This window comes from Sebastes fasciatus, chromosome 2, assembly GCF_043250625.1.
Source record: "Sebastes fasciatus isolate fSebFas1 chromosome 2, fSebFas1.pri, whole genome shotgun sequence".
In the NCBI taxonomy this organism is placed as follows: Eukaryota; Metazoa; Chordata; class Actinopteri; order Perciformes; family Sebastidae; genus Sebastes; species Sebastes fasciatus.
The window spans coordinates 39,740,188-39,760,430 of NC_133796.1; the positions used below are offsets into that span (position 1 = coordinate 39,740,188).

The 20,243-nt window shown below is 40.2% G+C and overlaps 3 long non-coding RNA genes across 3 annotated transcripts; 1 reads left to right on the top strand and 2 right to left on the bottom strand.

Annotated features, from left to right (window-relative positions):
- Nucleotides 1–587: 587 nt before the first annotated feature.
- LOC141760677 (uncharacterized) lies at nt 588–2,141 on the bottom strand. The gene is made up of 4 exons (XR_012592422.1): nt 2,030–2,141; nt 1,745–1,929; nt 1,581–1,684; nt 588–766 (listed from the first exon to the last, which is right to left on the bottom strand). It is a non-coding gene; the product is annotated as an uncharacterized LOC141760677 (long non-coding RNA).
- LOC141760671 (uncharacterized) lies at nt 2,074–4,766 on the top strand. The gene is made up of 3 exons (XR_012592421.1): nt 2,074–2,524; nt 3,257–3,628; nt 4,324–4,766. It is a non-coding gene; the product is annotated as an uncharacterized LOC141760671 (long non-coding RNA).
- Nucleotides 4,767–5,099: 333 nt separating this feature from the next.
- Nucleotides 5,100–9,796, bottom strand: LOC141760658 (uncharacterized). The gene is made up of 4 exons (XR_012592416.1): nt 9,138–9,796; nt 7,754–7,975; nt 7,344–7,497; nt 5,100–7,170 (listed from the first exon to the last, which is right to left on the bottom strand). It is a non-coding gene; the product is annotated as an uncharacterized LOC141760658 (long non-coding RNA).
- Between the last annotated feature and the right edge of the window lie 10,447 nt (nt 9,797–20,243).

The following is a 20,243-nucleotide window of genomic DNA, read 5'->3' on the forward strand; positions in this document are numbered from 1 at the left end:
TCTAATGCATCTTGCTTCTGACCTGCTGTTGCACTTCACACAACATATTATGTAAGATGCACACTTCAATACGCCTGTGTCACATAATGTCTACATATTTGTAATGGTAACTCAAAATTGCATTTTTTGCTTTAAGAGAAATTTTCGAACTCTTACCATCTTGAACTCTCAGCTTGGAATTCGCTTCTTTGCGTTGCCTCTGCAACTTTTCTTCTCGTCGTAAACCTTTGGTCACCTCCTGCCGCAGGAATCGTGCCTTCCTTTCAGTGGCCCGCTGCACCTTCACCATCCTGACCATCGTGCTTGTAGCCAGTGATCCGGCATCCACGAAACGCCGGTAAAGGAGGTCCCGGCTTACCGCTGGATCCAGACATGAATACTGCAACACACATAACAAATAAAACACTTTATTATACAACCTTAGGGCTTACTACAGTAAACATGACACATGTTACCATAACCATAAATAAAATCAAGCACTCAAAACTTACACTTGCCAGCTGCAAAGCATTTGATGCCGCCACAACATCCTCCTGGTCGATAATGGAAAACTGGCATATATATATATATATACACATATATATACATATATGTATATTATGGCAAGCCGTTCAGGAAATTATTATATATATAATGTGAAATTTGAGAATATGGAATGAAATCCTGAATATATTGAATGAAACTCTGAATATATTGAATAAACTCTGAATATATGGAATGAAATCCTGAATATATGGAATGAAACTCTGAGAATATGGAATGGAATCTGACGTCATCACGGCGCTGCTGCTGTCTTGTGTTTTAGGTCATTATATTAATCATAATGAGCCGTCCTCTGAGCAGGACACATAACAAATACATCCATGGTCTGTATGCACGGCCGGCTGTGAGACGAGTGGTCAGGGACCGTCTACGAAGTGCATTGAATATTTTTCCCATTATAAATACACCAAAATTATGCAAAAGCACATTTTTCCAAATTAAGCATTGTACTATATCCAGGAAGAGACCAGTGGTGATGTGTGAAGTGATTTTGGTATCACTACACTGTATAATAGTGGAGTTATTGAATATTTTTGTAGCAACTCTTTTCGGCGTTGCACTTCGTAGACGGTCCCTGACCACTCGTCTCACAGCGGGCCCGCATACAGACCATGGACTAAAGGCTCGTAGTGATTAAAATGAGCTTGTAGCTCGTTGTCTACCTCACTACAGTTAGAAAAGAGCCCTCGTTGGTGCTTTAACTACATTTCGTTTATGAGTTATTGATCCGGGAAGTTTAAATCTGTCAATATTTTTCCAACTTTAGTGAACTAGTTCAGTTCCGCATTACTCTTCCATGATGCAGAAGTGAATAAACTCTTCATCTGTAGAACGATGTTGAATATGTTTACCAGTATTATTTTGGCCTATGCTACACATATTCACCAGGGTGTTCATTATCTCCTCATTATTTAGGATTACTGATACTAGATTTCATGCTGACTCGCTCATAGTGACACACACGTCTAGCAGCAACAAGAGCTGTACGGATAATGACCTAAAACACAAGACGGCAGCAGCGCCGTGATGGAATGAACTCTGAATATATGGAATGAAATCCTGAATATATGGAATGAAACTCTGAGAATATGGAATGAATTCTGAATATATTGAATGCAACTCTGAGAATATGGAATGAATCCTGAATATATGGAATGAAATCTGAATATATGGAATGAATTCTGAATATATGGTATGAAACTCTGAGAATATGGAATGAATTCTGAATATATGGAATGAAACTTTGAGAATATGGAATGAATTTTGAATATATTGAATGAAACTCTGAGAATATGGAATGAATCCTGAATATATGGAATGAAATCTGAATATATGGAATGAAATCCTGAATATATGGAATGAAACTCTGAGAATATGGAATGAATCCTGAATATATTGAATGAATTCTGAATATATGGAATGAAACTCTGAGAATATGGAATGAAACTGAGAATATTGAATGAAATCCTGAATATATTGAATGAACCCTGAATATATTGAATGAAACTCTGAGAATATGGAATGAAACTCTGAGAATATGGAATGAAAGTCATGATATATTGACGGAAATTTGAGAATAGTGAATGAAGTCTTGAGAAACCATAATCTATAGTCATATCCTGACATCAGTGATACCTTTCTGAATTCCTTGACGTTACAAAATGGCATCAGATGAAATATTCCAATACTTTGTTGAACTGGAAAACTTTTTTGCAACAGCTGGTAATATTCCGAACGACACAAACAGTTTGGAATCTTTATCCCGTCACCTTGAGGATCATATTTCCATTATTGAGACATTCGTAGTGCTTATGAGTAATCATGTTCAACAAAACCTTGCTGAAAGAAGATTAAGCATCATTCTTGAAGGAATTTACGAGTCCCTTCGGGAGATGTCGGCTGAAGTAGACCTTCAGGTGGAAGCTGATATGCAAGCGCATGGTATGGGCACACATTCTGCATCTCAGAGAGGAAGGCCAAGGTAAGTGATATAAATGGAAACAAGTGTATGGGGATGGAGGTTGATGCAGGCCAACTTTAATACATGGTACATGTACAATCAAGAAGTTGCAAACAAGATTATTAATTCAATGTATTGTGCAGTGGTGGAAAGTAACTACATTTACTCAAGTACTTTCAAATTTGAGGTACTTGTACCTTACTTGAGTGAGTATTATATTATAATCAATACCACGGCCAAGTTCAAATTGAACTGTTCAAAAAAATGCTGCTAGCACTTTGAAATTCACTGACAGCGTAGGAGCAGTAGTTTACTGTGATTGTTTTTTTCTCCTGTGCCAAACATATGGCCCATCACATTTTATAAAAGGAAAGGATATTTGTCCACTGACTAAAAAGCTATGTTTCCAAGTAACAAGTAAAGGGGAACCTTCATAAAAATGTAGTGTAGTCAAAAGTACAATATTTGTCTTTCAAATGTAGTGGAGTTAAAGTCATACGCTTCCAAATGTACATCAGTACAGTACTCAAGTAGATGTACTTCATTGCTGTCCACTCCTGAATATAATAGCCTTATAAGCATATTTATTATGAAATCGGCCATTTTGCATAATGAGTACTTTTACTTTTGGTAAAATATATTTTGATACTAATACTTTTGTACTTTTACTTAGGTTACATTTTCAATGCAGGACTTTTACATGTAACAGAGTATTTGTATGCACATTTAACACTTTTTTTTTCTCCTTAAAAGGTACAACATACCAGCTGCTCAGCTGACTCACATGCGGGATTTAGGATTTAGCTGGATGGCCATATCTCAAATGCTGTCTGTAAACATTCGAACACTGTACAACCACAGGACACAACTTGGTTTAGTTGACTATGGGAGTTTCACCAACATTTCAAATGATGATCTTGATCGTCTTCTTACGGAGGTTCTTAGACAAACCCCTGGCTCAGGAGAGACTTACATCACTGGCAGTTTGAGAGGGAGAGGGATCAGAGTTCAGCGATGGCGAGTGCGAGAGCGATTAAGAACAGTAGATCCAGTGGGAAGAGCCTTAAGAGGACGAAGGGCAATTCAACGGAGGGTCTACAATGTCTCTGTCCCAAATCAAGTGTGGTAGGTGTTGTTTTGTAAATTTGATTAACATTTCAGTCATTACTCCCTAGCTGGTCAATGAAGCAAGTAATGAAGATTGATGTAAGAATTTTGAGGACCAAAACTATGATAAATAAATAAATAATATGCCATCATGGTGATGAAATTTTCATGTGATTTAGGTATTACGCTGATACCCTATAATATTTTGAAAACATCAACCTATATTACCTCATTGTTATCAGGTTATTAACCCATTAATGCTGCCATATTATCATTTTTTAATCCAAGTATTGCACTGATATAACCATTTTTTTTTAGCCAGTTAACATATTGTTACCAAAATATTACTTTACTATTAATAAATAGTTTTGCCTCATTGCTATCTTTGTGTTTCCCCCATTATTACCCTTTGTTTTTGGTCCCTTATTACCCTGTTACATAAATTTCAGTCTAATAATACCCAGATATACCCATTGTTAATACCAAGCTATTATCTGGTTATTACTTTGTTGATTACATAGTATTACACATTATTACTTCACTATGTTATTATAGAGTTGTAATGTAAAATGCTACCTTATACACTTTTGTAAGAAGTAGAAAAGGCCTGATAGAAAAAAAGTAGGACAGCAAAGCCAAAGGAGTTATATTTGTATGTACATCCAGTGTGGTTTACAATAATAATAATAATAATAAATGTATTCTTATTCCAGGCATATGGATACAAACCACAAGTTAAATCCATGGGGATTTGTGTTCCACGGAGGAGTTGATGGCTATAGTCGCTGCATCACCTACCTGAGATGTTGCACAGACAACAGAGCGTCAACTGCCGTGCAACTTTTCCAGGATGCTGTTCATCGATTTGGACTCCCGCATCATGTCAGGGGTGATGCTGGTAGTGAGAATATGGATGTTGCACGCTTTATGATTGAAAATCGAGGGGCAAACAGAGGAAGTTTTATGGTTGGACGTAGTGTCCATAATCAAAGAATTGAAAGATTGTGGAGAGAGGTAAACAGGGTGGTGTCAGCATACTTCAAAGACCTTTTCCTCTTTATGGAAAACGTTGACATTTTAGATAGCACTGACCCACTTCACATTAGGGCTCTTCACCATGTTTACCTTCCAAGAATAAACAGATCTGTGGATGAGTTTGTAAGCCAGTGGAACCACCACAGCTTAAGGACAATGGACAGTAGGTCCCCACTACAACTGTGGACAGTTGGAATGCTCCAACTTCCTCAGCATCAAAGACCAGTCAATCATTTTCATGTGCAACGCCCTTATGATTACCAACAGTGGGACGTTGCGTTAAGGCCAATTGATCCCTTGATTGACGATGGAAATCATGGGATAGAACTTTTTTTCGCAGCATATAACCTGCTTCAAAGAAATACTTAGTCTGCTAAGTAATTTGTTGTTTGCTGTTCATCATGTGGCACTGATAGACACTAAAAGGACAAAAAGCCAGAACATGCAAAGCAGGAACATAGAACCCTTTATTTTTAGAAGGCTTTACCAAAACCTTTAGATCAAGGGTGCCCAAACTTTTCCCTTGGAGGGCCAAAACTGGAACTCAATGTTTTCACAGTGTTTTACATAGTATGTTATGTATAATATGTTTTACATTTTTAGAATAGGCAAAAATAACATGTATACTGCATTCAAAAAACTGCATGTCTGTAAAGGGGAGACTCGTGGGTACCCATAGAACCCATTTTCAGCCACATATCTTGAGGTCAGAGGTCAAGGAGACACCTTGACAAATGGCCATGCCAGTTTTTCCTCGCCAAAATTGAACCCAACTTTAGCGTGTTAGCCTCATGGAAGAACAAAAGTAAATAACACTATCAATAACAACAACAAAAAACAACTCAACATAACCCTAGCTCTACATTGCGTCTTACGCTCTTCCAAATCCTGGGGCATTGCGTATTCCGAAATCCATATTAGATTTGAATGCAGTGTATGTGGTATGAACTGGTATGCGAAGAATTATCTCGCAAGTATTGGCCACTGGAAATCGTGAGTTGGTGATGAACTCCAGGCTTGGCCTTGGAGAGAAACCCAGAGCTGGAATGCTGTCACATCCAGTGAAGAAAATAAGAATATCCTCCAGAGAGACATTGTTTTCCACTGTTAAAATATATAAAAAAGAGAGTTACACAATTAAGTGACATGCAGAAGTGATGTAAGAAGGGTGAGTAATTAAATTCCCATAAACCAGCATTAAGCATTATTTTTATTTATATGCAGTTTGGGGCAAGTCATAGTCAAGTCAGCACACTGACACACTGACAGCTGTTGTTGCCTGTTGGGCTGCAGTTTGCCATGTTATGATTGGAGCATATTGTTTTATGCTAAATGCAGTACCTGTGAGGGTTTCTGATCAATATCTGTCATTGTTTTGTGTTGTTAATTGATTTACAATAATAAATATATACATACATTTGCATAAAGCAGCATATTTGTCCACTTCCATGTTGATAAGAGTATTAAATACTTGACAAATCTCCCTTTAAAGGTACATTTTGAACAAATAAAAAATGTGTGAATAATTTGCGATTAATAACGATTAAATATTTGTATCAATTGACAAACCTAATTTAATTGTAATTTTAATGTATTTATGGTACATATAAACCACCGGTTCCCAACCTGGGGGTCCCGACCCCCATTAAGGGTCGCCAAAGCTTCACAGGGGGGCTGCATCTATCTGCATTTAATTTATTTCTGTGAAAAGAATCATCAAAAATCTTTTTTATAATTATTATTTTCAAGGTTTGGATTATTATTTAAGATATAATGTATTTAATATGATCCCATCATCAAAAATCACTAATTTACACAAACATCCTGTAGTTATTGTGTTCACTATTTGAGTTAATTGAACGGTTTATCAGTTGTTATTGTTATGCATTAAATATAATATTAAATATTCATAAAATATGTCACTTAGTCACTTTACTCAATGATAGAAATGAGGTCCCTTAAAGGTGCTCCGCAATTCGGAGCATTTCTATCTCCTCAGCACGGCTCTCAACATGGCGACGGCTGAGCCGGCACCTCGCAGCTAACGGTGCTAGCAGTGAAAACAACAGCGACAGTGATGACAGAACTAACAGTGTTAACTTGGGGGGTAACTGGAGGGTGGGTGCTACGCTCCCACAATGACGCCGTAGGTCGGGACGATGTCATCAGCTGTAACCGCCGTATGAGAGCAGTGCTGAGCGGCGGCCATGAGCTAGCCAGTGAGGCACGCTCACATGCACTAAAAGCACAGAGAAGCTCTGAATCCAACACACACAGAGGGAGAGAGACTTCATTCTGCTCAGGTAGACATTACTCCTCTATATCTAAAAAAATCCTCCTGCTGCCTCCTCTATCTGCATTTGGGTCCAATCCCAATTACCCTGCACAACCAGTCGTGACTGAGCCAACATCATTTAAATTTCTTTGCATGAATGTAGATAAAAATATTTACCACATTTGTCAGTGTCCGATATTTCTGAGACATCACGGCTGTTTGTATGGCTACCGTCCTCATCAGAACATGACTGTCAATTGAAGCAGATAAACACAACAAACTTAATGGATCTAATACACTATGACAACATAACAATGTAACAATCTTTTTAATTATGTCAGAGGATACTACAAATAACAGTGTTTAAAGACATCCAGTGTAAACAGTATCGCCATTGTCATGTAACTGAAAAGCACTACTTACGGATTCTTTTTCCTCACTTAAAATGACCTTGTCAGGCCTGACATAAATGGACTTCTGATGAAACAGTTTTTTGACAAGGGCTCCACTCAAAGTCTGATTGGAGGTAAGGGATGGCTCAAGTAGTTTGTTGTGGCATGGCATCAAGATCTGTAACCTGAGGAAATGACAAGCACACTGTATATGAAACATTTGTTAAAGCTAAAATACTACACTAAAGTACATGGAAAGCTTTTAGTTCCAATACATAATTTATGTGCACACAGAAATTTATATTCTGTCAGTTTTTCAGTTAGTCTGTTCAACTAACTTGAACACACTTCGAATTAACCTTATAACAGTGGACTATATCATGTTATTATTGCAAAAATACAAATACCATAAAACATACATATCATGATCAAAAAGCTTACCTGCATCCCTCCACAATTGGCTGGAAGGCCGCCATAATTGCCTGCATTACTTTGTCGGAGTCCCAGTCACAGCCAAATTCCAAGGCAGATTTTATATGTCCATTTTCAAAAAGCCAAGCTTTCCTGGCACGCCTTGGCACATCTGTATATGTATGGTCTGGCAGGAGAATTACCTCTCTGGTGAAGGGATGAGCCACAGAACTGCTTAACTGTCCGTGGAACCTTAGAAACATTAAAGAAAATCAAACTATTGTAACGGACTGGGTGAAGTGGGGTCAACTGTTAAGTTAAAAGTTCTGTTTCTGTAGTTAGTCAGGTTTACATGATGTCAGCGAACGCAGCATTGACAGTGATTTGTGGAGATAGCCACCTGTGATTGGCCGAGGCTTTAGGAGGGAGGGTTGTTGTTGTCCCTGTTAGTTTGTAGGTTGTGTGAGAGACGAGAAGCGGGAGATGAGAAGTGAGTTGCTAATGCAGATAGCACGCTGTAAAAGAGTTAGCTTTGTTGTTTTGGCGTTGGTTACGGCCCACAGTAAACTGTGTTCAAGCTGAGGAATAAAGTACCAGCGAAACCAGTTCCTGTCTCGTAGCTTCATTGACCAGGGTCGCTACACTATATTCCATTACATTACACACTGTAAACACATGTACATTATCTACTAATTGTATTGTTATTATCATTCATATCATCAAATTATACATTTATATAGGCTACATTAAACGTGTAGGCTGATATATATTCACTTATCTTTTCCTGTTCACAAACAGCAGTGAATTTATTTTAAACAGCAGTTTAGTTATCTTGTGGCTGAAATGTGTCTTACCATGCTACACAATTCAATTATGTAACTTCATACTTTACTGCAATGTTATTAAAAATACAGTGTGAATACAGCGGTGATTTTCACCAATGCAAATTATTTTGAAATTTAGGCTATAAGCTATCATACCAGTGTTACTACATAACGTAGGACAATCATTTAAAAACGTTACTAATATTACTGCAAAAAAGAAGGCAACAGCTGAATGCAGCGCAAATGACTTTTGAGAAATGTTAGCTAGATGGAGTATATGGGACTAGACGGCCGTTATAAGCCACCAGACTATGTTGACCTTACAGAGGAGTTGCTGGTCTACCGCTGCCTCGATCGGTTAGCTTGTTTTGTGTTATTGTGTGACTTTGGTGTTTTAAATGGTTAGTTTGGATCAGAACTAACCATTTACCACAACACAAAAGTCACACAATATTCTTTAAAAGACCGAAGTAACCTGGCAACGGTAAAATTACTATTTCTGTCAGTAGAGTCTGGCTCTGTAAAGAGAGCGATATTCCTGGTTAAACTATCTTTAACGTCATTTCAAATGCATCCAATTCTAGTGTTACCTCTTGTTCCTTGGGCCCCTTCGAGTGAACGGGCGAAGGTTGTAGATAGGGGCTGCTGCGGGGGGCATCTGTGAAGTTGACGGCGTGTTCCTCTGTATTAACGCTGAGAAGGGGCGCTGTTGGACCACTTTGGTTAAAGTTAGCCTGATGAACGGGAACTGCCTGGCCTGTGAGGCTCATCCCTGCATTCGGTCTTCCACGATGAAAAAGTGAATACATCTCTTCATCCGTAGAACGGTGTTGAATACGGTTACTAGTACTATTTTGGCCCGTGGTACACGCATTGGCCAGGGTGTTAATTATTTCCTCATTACTGAGGATTGCTGACACTAGATTTCGTGCTGTCTCACTCATAGTTACACACGTCTTGCAGCAACAACATATGTACGGATAATGACTTAAAACACAAGATGGCAGCATGACCTTGATGACGTCAGATTTCATTCAATATATTCAGGATTCATTCCATATTCTCAGAGTTTCATTCCATATATTCAGAATTCATTCAATATATTCAGGATTTCATTCCATATATTCAGAGTTCATTCAATATATTCAGGACTTCATTCCATATATTCAAAGTTCATTCAATATATTCAGAGTTTCATTCAATATATTCAGGATTTCATTCCATATTCTCAAATTTCACATTATATATATAATAATTTCCTGAACGGCTTGCCATAGTATATGTATATGTATATATATATACATATATATATATATATATATATGTATATGTATATGTATATATATATACATATATGTGTAAAGGACACTGTCATTGAGTTAACTGTCATTGAGTAAAAGGTGTAGTGAAAACCAAATCAAGACAACAATTTTTGGAGATTTTATATTCTCATAAAAAAATGTACCTAACACTGAAATGTGATATTACATTTATACTTTTAACAAAAACTAATATTTACATGTCATTAAGATGCAAAGACCTTAACATGACATTTTAACATTAAAACACCTTTTGTGAAAGCAGCACTTTGAACACAAATCATTTATACTGCTTCTCAAATTAATGTGTACAAATGTATTCATGATTCATACTCAGTTTCATGATTTATACAGTATATAATGTTACATTTTTCAAAGTTAAAATCATTCAAATCATATGAGGGAGTACAACTCGTGTTAAACTCACTCTATGTTGAAATTGTGTTAGACACAGCTTCTAGCACATTTCTCTGTCCTGGTCGGTTCGTTCTGTCATGTAAGGGGGTGTGAATTTAACATGGAACCCAAACGCAGAGTAACAGGCAGGAAAGTAGTTGAAAATAAAAGCGAGCTTTAATAATTTCAAGCCGAAAAAATCCCAAAACAACCAAAGGCAGGGAGGGGAACAAAGTACAAAAGAACAAAACCAAAAATCACAAATCAGGGAAACACGAGGAACACCAGGATCAGAGCAGGAGGTAACAGGTAACACGGAGGACAAGGTAGACGGGGCTGGAGAGACAAACGAACCGACCAGGACAGAGGGGAACACCCAGGCTTAAATACAAGACATGATTACACACAGGTGAAACAAATCAGGGCAGGGCAGACAATCAACAAAAGGCGGGAAAACAAACAAAGGTGGGAAGTAAAACCAGACAAGACACAGGAGGAGTGAATTACAAAATAAAACAGGAAACTGGAATGAGAATATAAAAGAAACCAAACACAAACCAAAATCACATAAACATAACTAATAACAAAGACTGGCACAGCCAGAACATGACAGTAGCAGGTAGCCATGTTTCTGTAACAGCAATACAGTTAAGATGCAAATGCTGCGTACACAATGCCAAATCTGATATATGTTGAGTCAAATTTTGCACATTCATCAAAAACACTGTAAAACTATGTGTACTCAATTTGTGCCTTGTTATATTTTCAACCAAGAATGGGGGCATACTCTGGATTGCAGCCTTTATTATCCCTACAATATATGGATTATTTTAAGACACACCACAGCGCTGTCACCAGTAATGCCTTGTACTTTATGTACAGTACAAGCCCAAGCAAGTTTAAGTGGAAATTGCCAGCGCAATCCACCTTTATTAGTTACCCTTTCCTCTTCTGGTTCAGTGCCTGTAGAACCCATTACAACTGCTGCTGAATTGGCTGAGCATTTCCTCCTCTGTGCACCCACTTCATTGTCATCAAATTTGACAAACACAGTTTGAGGAAACTTATTATTATCATTGGCATAAACTATATGTGTTAAAGTGCCACATACCCCATTAACCAGACCATCCCCTACATCTCCATTTTTACATAACATTACATGGGTATCTATCTCCAAATAAAGCACTTCAGCCAAACATGTATCATTGTGCAGGATTGTGCAGCCGGTGATCACCTCCGGAATGTAGAGGATGTCCACCTACAGAGCCTTCAGGAAGACGGCCCTACACCTGGGACCTCATGTATAAACGGTGCGCACGTACTAAAATGTTTCGTACGCTGTGTTTCACGCTCACGCCGGGATGTAAAAAAATCAACGTGACGTGAGAATGTGCAGACCGTGCCGCAAACTCTGTCATTTGGCAGTGTCAAACTACAAACTACTGAAACTCGCTAAATGTGTAAAAATAATTTTTCCACTCAACTTACTGAGCTTTATTTATGATGTGGGATAAAAAAACAAAAAAAAACATATTTCTTAACTAGTTTGCGCATAATGTTTAACATCACAAAGGCACAACAAAAACACATTTAAACTAATTTCCCAGAGATGACATGCCTTAACCACCGTGCCAAAAACAAAATCGCGTGCTACACAATGTGGCAAACCACCGTGGTGAGCCTGTCCCCTGGAGCTACAGATGGATTAACCGGACCCTGGCACACCAAACAATGAGCCAAATGCAGCAGCTATACGGCGCCGTTTAGATGAGATACACAGAATGTAAAGCAACGAGGTGAGTTGAGACAAACATTTATTTTTCAACAAGGTTTTTTACTGTATGACTTATCCCACCAAGAACCTCATTCATTCTTTTTAATTCGTTGCATATATATATATATATATATGTATATATATATATATATATATATATATAGAGAGAGAGAGAGAGAGAGAGAGAGAGAGATACTGTATATATCTATATATATCCTTCATTGTATTGACAATCTCTCTCTGTGACTCCAGCACAGCGTATAGTATATACTTAGTGAGGACGCTGCCAGACCGGCGCCCCTCAGCAGTTCGGGCACGGGGCGCAGCTGACCGTGCGCCTTCGGAAGCCTTCGGGAGCGCACGGTCAGCTGCTGTGGAGACGTTGCGTTTGTTACTGATTCCTAATGAAAGACCATCAAATAAATATGTTTTCTAGCTTCCACCTCAGTAACAAACACTTCAATTTCACACTCTGTGAAATTCTTCTTTTTTGTTCTTTCCCAGCGTGATTTGCCGTTGTTATTTGGACAATAAGTGACAGCATGGCGCGTGTTTATAGTCATTTGCATAGTTATTAATGGGAGGAGACAAGGCGGACCAAGTGGCACGTGCAGCTGCGCTCAATTTCACATCAATTGGGATGTATAAAGGAAAGGTGCGCAGGAACAGGCGTACGCACGGTTTTATACATGTGAAAATTTCTGTGCGTACGTACTTTTCCAATTTTGTGAGTACGTCATCTTCCAGTGTGAAAGCTGCGCAGTCTTTTATACATGAGGCCCCTGGTCTTCAGAATGCCGAATGCCCTCTCCACAACACATCTGGCTTTGGACAAACAGCTGTTGAATCTAGCCTGCAGCTGGTTGCGTAGAGGCTCGCGGTATGTTGTGATGAGCGTCATTGGGTTGGAGAGGCAGGGGTAACCGCCATCCCCAATGATGCAGAAACCCGGTGGAGGGTACTTCTGCTCATAGTACAGAGGGATGTTTTTCAGCACCCTTGCGTCACACACAGATCCAGTGTAACCAACACAAACATCAATAAACTTAAACTCTAAAAACTCTATTCTCATAGATGAGGGACACTTCTGTTTTGAGCTTGGCCTTGTTCAACATGGGGTACACCTCCACTGTGTCAGGGAACCTCACTCTGTGTTGTGGGAACAACTCTCCATGCTGATGAGGTGCTGGGTGAAGGAGAACCGCTCCTCGGCATGCATCAGGATGGTATCACAGACCTGTAGAAGATATATCATCAGCTTAAATTTGCAATAAAGCTATTTTGATGAAAGTGACTCTGAACACATGCGTATTTCCAAGTCCAGTATGTGACTATTAAGGTTTTAACACCATTATTCCTAATTGTACTTTACAGAATATGTACTTCTCCTGATCTCTAAATCCCTATTGGTATCTCCAGGAAAACAAGGTGTGCAGGGGCATTGCAATAAATGAACTACATATTTGCTGTTACATGTGGAGATGCCTTATACACTCAATTTATTTCCTATGTGTTTGGATGACAAAAGAAAATCCTCATGCTTCCTGTGACTGCTCTGTCTTAAACCTGGAATCTACCGGGAGAACAAAAATATGAATGCAAATATATAAATTGCAGACTGCCGGCAGCATCATTCGACCAAAATCAGCTGTGACAATATGCCATCCTCTGTGTCTGTATAGTTTTCTTTTCTACATACCACTAGGCCTGAAAACACGACACATCACAATTCTATTAATTGTGTGCAATATACTCACTGTTGTTTACAGTATGTTTATATAATTCACTTTTTTAAAACTTTGGTCAGTTTTTTTGCATTTTTACATTCCATTCAAGAGGCAGATGCAATGTCAATTTTATTCTGCTGTGCAATTAGCCTGCGTATAGTCTGAATAACAATTAAATGAATCTTGTTAATCTTTAATCTTCAATAACAACTAGGCCTCTTCTAGAAATTGACCTAGTGGATTGTGTTTAATAACTACTTTACCTGCATTATTATCCAAATCTGATTGTCTCTTCTCTTTCCTTTTTAAACTTCTAAACAGATATATATTGTGATGTGCTCTATGATATTTATTCACCTTGATGACAAGGCACATTTAGGCTTTTACAGACTGTTGCAAGTGAGCAACTCATCTTTCTAACAGCAGCTTTATCAGCAAATAGTAAATATCTGGGAGTTATTTACCTGGAGGTGGACATTCTCTACGTTCCGGAGGTGATCACCTGCTGCACAATCCTGCACAACATTTGCCTGAGCAACGGAGACCTGTTGGACCCAGACGTTGGTGTGGACGGAGCAGCAGGTGACCTTCCAGACCATGGAGAACGAGCACCTCCAGGCGCCATCTGTGGAGCAGAGGAGAGAAACAGGATGGCAACCCTGTGTTATGCACCAGACCATGATTACATTTAATTGATTAAATCATTTGGCTAATTTCAACACAAATTCTTGTCTGAACATTTCTTTGTCAATGACTTAAAACCTCAGAGTAACAACAGTAATAAAGTAGTCAGAGTAGCAATAACAAACAGATTGAATTATATTTCTCTCTTTATTTTGTACTACTTATTTATTTAATAATTGTTGAAGGAACTTTGCCAGGAACCGCTCCTCCCTTGCAGCAACCTCTCTGTCCCTCCTCTCCTCCCTCTCTCTCATCTCAGCGAAGAGACGCTGCTCCCTCTCTGCCGCGTCACGGCACCGTCTCTCCTCCATCTCTAGAGCCTCATGGTACCGTCTCTCCTCCCTCTCTACTGCCTCCTTGTACCGCCTCATTTCCCTCTCTAGGACCTCCTGATGTCGCCTCTCCTCTTTCTCTTCTGCCTCTTTCTCGCGTCTCTCAACTCTCCCTGTCCTCAACCTGCGCCCTCCTGAATTCTTCATTCTCTCTTGCCTGCATCGCTTTAACAAACTCCACAACATCCACCCGCTCCCTTTTTGGGGTGAATGTTGTGGAGTCTGTGTCTGGCTCGGTGTCCCCTTCTGGGGTCAGTACAGAGGGGAATACGACCACCACTGCACGCTGGGAGGATGATGCAATGAGGACGAGTGGCGTCACCGACGGCCTGCCCCCAATTGCCTCATCCATCAAAGAGTACCACTTCAATGATGCGGCAGTGGTCTCACCCCGCTCTGTACTGACCCCAGTTCTGGGGCACTTCAGGTCCCGTGGAGGAAAAACAGCCAAAAACAAAGGAGAACATTTCCAGATTATACTGAAATATTAATAGTGGAGAGTCACCACTGTTGAATGCTTCTGCTGGTGTTATGTTTGCACAAGTGAAAAGTAAATAAGTTATGTCAAAGAGTCACTGATATATTTAGAAGTTGCCTTTTCATCTGCTCAAACAATAATTTACAATTCACATCCATAGAGCTGATTTCCTCACAATAGTGACATGTGGAATATTGAAATAGACAAACTAACCAACCAACCTTGTACTTCTGTTTAAGATTCTCCCATTTCTTTTTCAGAAAAACAGGGGTCACACTCCCCTCCAGGCCTTTCTCCACAATGTAGGTCATGATTAAAATACAATAGTAAAACAAAATAAGGTAGGTCCTGTTTAAAATACAACAGTAAAACAATACAATGCAGAAAACATTAGATATCTTTGTGTGTATCAATAACTGGACGCACTTCCTTACCAGTCCACAAGGAGCATTGAGCAGAAACTAATGCAGTCATAAATTCAAACTTCGTTAAGGGTATAGGCCTAACACTCAAAGATTAAATATCAGAAAAACTATAATATGGGATTCAACACAACAGAGTATAACACACATGCACTTACTCATATCCACTGACGGCTGCATTTGGCCTCCCAGTGAACAAGGAGGCGTTGGCAGCACGCCAGATGATCAACGACCTCGTGTCCTCATCCGTCCCTGTAAAAATATGTGTTTAATTCAGATTAAAATACACACATGTTGAAATGTGATGCCTGACTACAATTATGTGTGTTACTCTTTATTGCATTCATGGTATTGACTCCGCTTCACTAACACAATGAACATCTTGATGGTCTCTATCTGTCATGATATCATCTTGGCAGCCTAGTTTTTCCTTGTGTTTCCCTGCCCTTTTGTCTCCTGTGTGTTTTTCCCTGTTTGTCTAGTCTGTCAGTGTGTTGGGAGGTGTGGCCTTCCTCCTCACCCTCCTCCTGGGCAGGCACTGCTGGAGCAGCTGACAGCAATCAACCGATCAACCAATCATCACACACACCTGCAGTATATCTACCCCGGTCTTCCTGCTACTCATCGCCAGATCGTTCCGTCACCCTCAGTGGTATTAGACAAATTCAGGCTCTCTTAGATTGTTACTATTGACTTTGCTCATGCTCTTGTTTTTGGACTTATCTTGTTTTTTCGTGCTTTGCTCAGGTCTGCTCACCTACCAACTGCAGCTGTTTCCTGGTTCCAACCTGCCTGCTCACTCCTACCCTCTGCTCCTCCTCGACCTGGATCCCTGCCTTTGTTACTTACCAGCCTGTTCACTCTCCAACGCCATTCCACCGCCTGGAGCTATAGTGGATTCATCTGTTCCTCCGGAAGGATTCCTGGACACCCCCTCCCCGTGCCCCCCGTTCCGTGAATTAAGTACTGTCTTTATTATTGCCACATTCTGGACCTCCAGGAACCCAAGCCCTGTTCAGTGTTCATTTAATATTAGTGTAATAAAATTATCTTTGTTACACCTTTAAAGGACTTGTGTGTGTGTGTCTGCATTTGAGTCCACGCTATTGTGTAAACCAGAACATAACACTATCTGATGACGGTTTAGTTAGTGAAACATAAACATGTAGTGCAGGGTGTAGCGTTGTAGCTCCACATCTACATTGATAAGGTAACTTATCGATGCCCATTCACGTGTCACTGGTAGTTTAGTGTAACATTACGTTAACTAACGTTAGCTTGCTGGCATTAGCGTTCACAATCTGACCTACAACGCATGAAAAACCCAAAGGATCATGAAAACAACAACACCTCAATCAGCTGCAAGGTGTCGATGTATGACTGCAATGTAGTTAAACGTTAACATCTACGTTACCACTATTGGCAAGCTTGTTAGCATTGTTAGCATTCACGATATCGTTCATGGCAACAATTAGTGCAAAGAAAAGCAAATGAGTAGACGTGAAATGTTATAACTTACATTTATAAGGTACGCTGTTCAGCACCGCGACAGCTGCTGCATCTTCTGCCGCCATTTCACAAGTTTGAATAGTGGTCGTGGTCCCGCCCCTTCCACTACGTAGCCAAGATGGCGACAATTGAGTTTGAAAGTGTCCAGCGTTCCACACTCAACGATCTGACCGTTTTGAGTACAACATCCGGGTACTTTGAGTGCACTGCATTTTGCCGTACTTCTCAGTGTGAACGCACTTATGCACTCAAAGTAGTAAGTGTAAGTACGGAAGTACGCGGATTGGAACACACTCTTAGTCTTAATATTTCCAACGGAAAAAACAAGAGCAGCCTACCAAGGAACCGAGGACAATGATATTTATAATGAAATGAAATGGCCATTAAAAGGCAAACTCTATGTAGAAAGAAAGGGCAGACAGCAGTAGCTCCAGCAGCAGGAACGCAGCAGACATGCAACGGGTGTGAACGCTCGACGCGTGATTCACGCAGCCGCCACACGCCCCTGACGAGGCTAGTGTGAGCCCTGCGCTTTGTGTTTGTCTGCCAGTTTCTTCACAGCGGGTTGCAGAGAAGTTAGTTTTAGCCGAAGTGCGCCTGAGGCCATCATGTCCAAGCGATTGCGGTACTTGGACTGCATGTGGAGGACCTGGCAGAATCCCTGCTCAGCAAGATATGTTGTTGGGAAAGCAAGAAGAAGTAGTCGGGTGTTCTCCCAGAGAGCCGGGTAACGCTGGTCATATTTGACCCACATGCTGCCCCAGCCAGAGGTGCGGAAAGTTGCCTGGGTTTCGTCATCGCACTGGATGTCGACAACATACTCCTGGATAGCAGGCTGGCATTCAGTCACATCCGCCTGAAAGGGCTGCACCTCCCAGATGGGAACATCGAGGTTCATGAGGTCCTTGAAGTGGATCTCCATGTCGGCCTTAACCATCCTCAGGTGGTCGGTGTAAATGAGGAGGCGGTCATCGGTAAGAGCCTCAGACACCTGCAATGAGTATAACCAGCAAATTGTTCTCGGTGCAGATTTTTAGATTATCCTATTTTGAACTGGTTATTTTATTGCTAATTAGTCTACTAATAAATGTTTCTTTATATTTATAATGCATATATAGGCTTATATTTTCTGACAAATCAATATAATAAACATTAGGCTCCAACCTTAATGTATTCATAGGAATAACATATATTAAATTTAATAATAGCGGGCCTATTAAATGTGTTTAGTGTTGTTTCTGAAAAATAGTAGCTAAATTACCTTGGTCAGCTGCGGAAAATGAGCAAACTGCCTCCTGCCTATGCTCTCCCTGTACAGATCCAGCCTGGAGTTGAGACTCCGGATGACCGCCTTGCACTGGACCAGAGTAACTCCCTTTCCTTGGAGCTTTAATGTGACTTTGTTCATCTTTTAAAAACAAAATCTGCGATGTACATGATGTCGCAGTGGTTGGATGACACTTTTTCCCCGAGAGCAACATCAGCATCCTCCAGGAACTCCAGGATGCTGTCAAACAGCTCACTAAAACGTGCAGGCAGTTTCCTCTTGAGAGCCAGTGGACATCAGTGTGGAGAAGAAGACGCTCAAAGGTCTCATCGTTTTCCTGACACAGCTGTTGGAACAGTCTGTCATTCAGGGCATGGGCTTTTATTTTGTTAATTGCCCTGACTGCAACATAGAGAGACTCATGGAGAGGTGGACTTTTAGATTTGGCCACAAGGTTGTGGCGGTGCAAGACATAGTGGACTGCGAGGATATGCGGTACCTGCTCCTTCAGCAGAGCGGTGAAGCCACGGTACCTGCCAACCATGGAGGGGGCCCCATCAGTGGCACATGCGAGGATGTTCGTGATTGGGATTGATTTCTCCTGTAGATACGCAGAAAGCACATTAAAAATAGTCTGGTTCTTGGTGTCTGTTTCCAGGTATTTGGAAAACAAAAAATCCTCAGTTATCTCCTGAGGCCATCAACAGAGCGTTGTTGTCAGAGGTGGTGGTCTCATCCAGCTGAAGGCTGGTGAATACACATCTTGGTGAATGGTATCTGAAAGCGGATTCCTTCCTCTTTTAGGACACTTTTAACATGTTTGTATGCCTTACGTTGTTGTACTACAGCGGTAGTGTAGTCGTGGTCAAAAGACAGCATTCGTTCTCCAAGTTGGATCTTCTTTTGCCATGCCTGTTTGAGGACCATCTCTTTAACTTTAAACTGGAGAAAGTGGACAATTATGGATCTCGGATGTGAGCTGGGGCTAGGTTTCTGTGCCAGGGCTCTGTCTGCTCGTTGAATCTGTAGATCTGTTGTTACAGGGACTGACATTTAAACTGAGGTACTGAGCTGCCTCCCGCACCCTCCGGCACACCATATATCCGCAGATTGTTTCTTCGGGATCTGGACTCCAGATCATTCAGTTTGTTGAAAAGTATCGTCTGATCTTTCAGTGTTTCTTGGAGTACGTTGTTCGCAGCAGCACTCCATGTTTCAAGCTCCTCTATTCGGGCGGCGACTTCCTCCGTCTTTTTATTTTGGTCTTGTAATTCTTTTTTTTCTTTTTTTTTTTGATACTTTGTTTTTATTGCTTTTCTATGACAGAAAGACAACACACACATAGAACAATAAAACAAAACAAAAAACATGAAAGGATATAGATTGCCCTGTCTCTACAAAGTTTTCTTATTACCATGACATATTCAATGGTTCATTTCCTCATCCTGTCGTTGACATGTAAACATTGTCCATTTCTCCCACTTCTCTCGACATTGCTCCTCTTGTGTTCTTATCCTATGGGTTAACAGTTCCATATCATATATTTCATTCACAATTTTCAGCCATTCATCTTGCGTAGGTGGTTCTGCCTTACACCATCTCTTCGTAATGGCCTTCTTACAGGCTGCCAACAACACTTTCAACAGGTATCTGTCTTCTCTTAACACAGTATTTCCAGTCATATTGCTGAAATATAGTACTATACATGACTTGGGTATATCATAGCCCAACATTTTGCAAATAATCTTATGAACATTTCCCCAAAACTGTGCAACTTCAGGGCAAAGC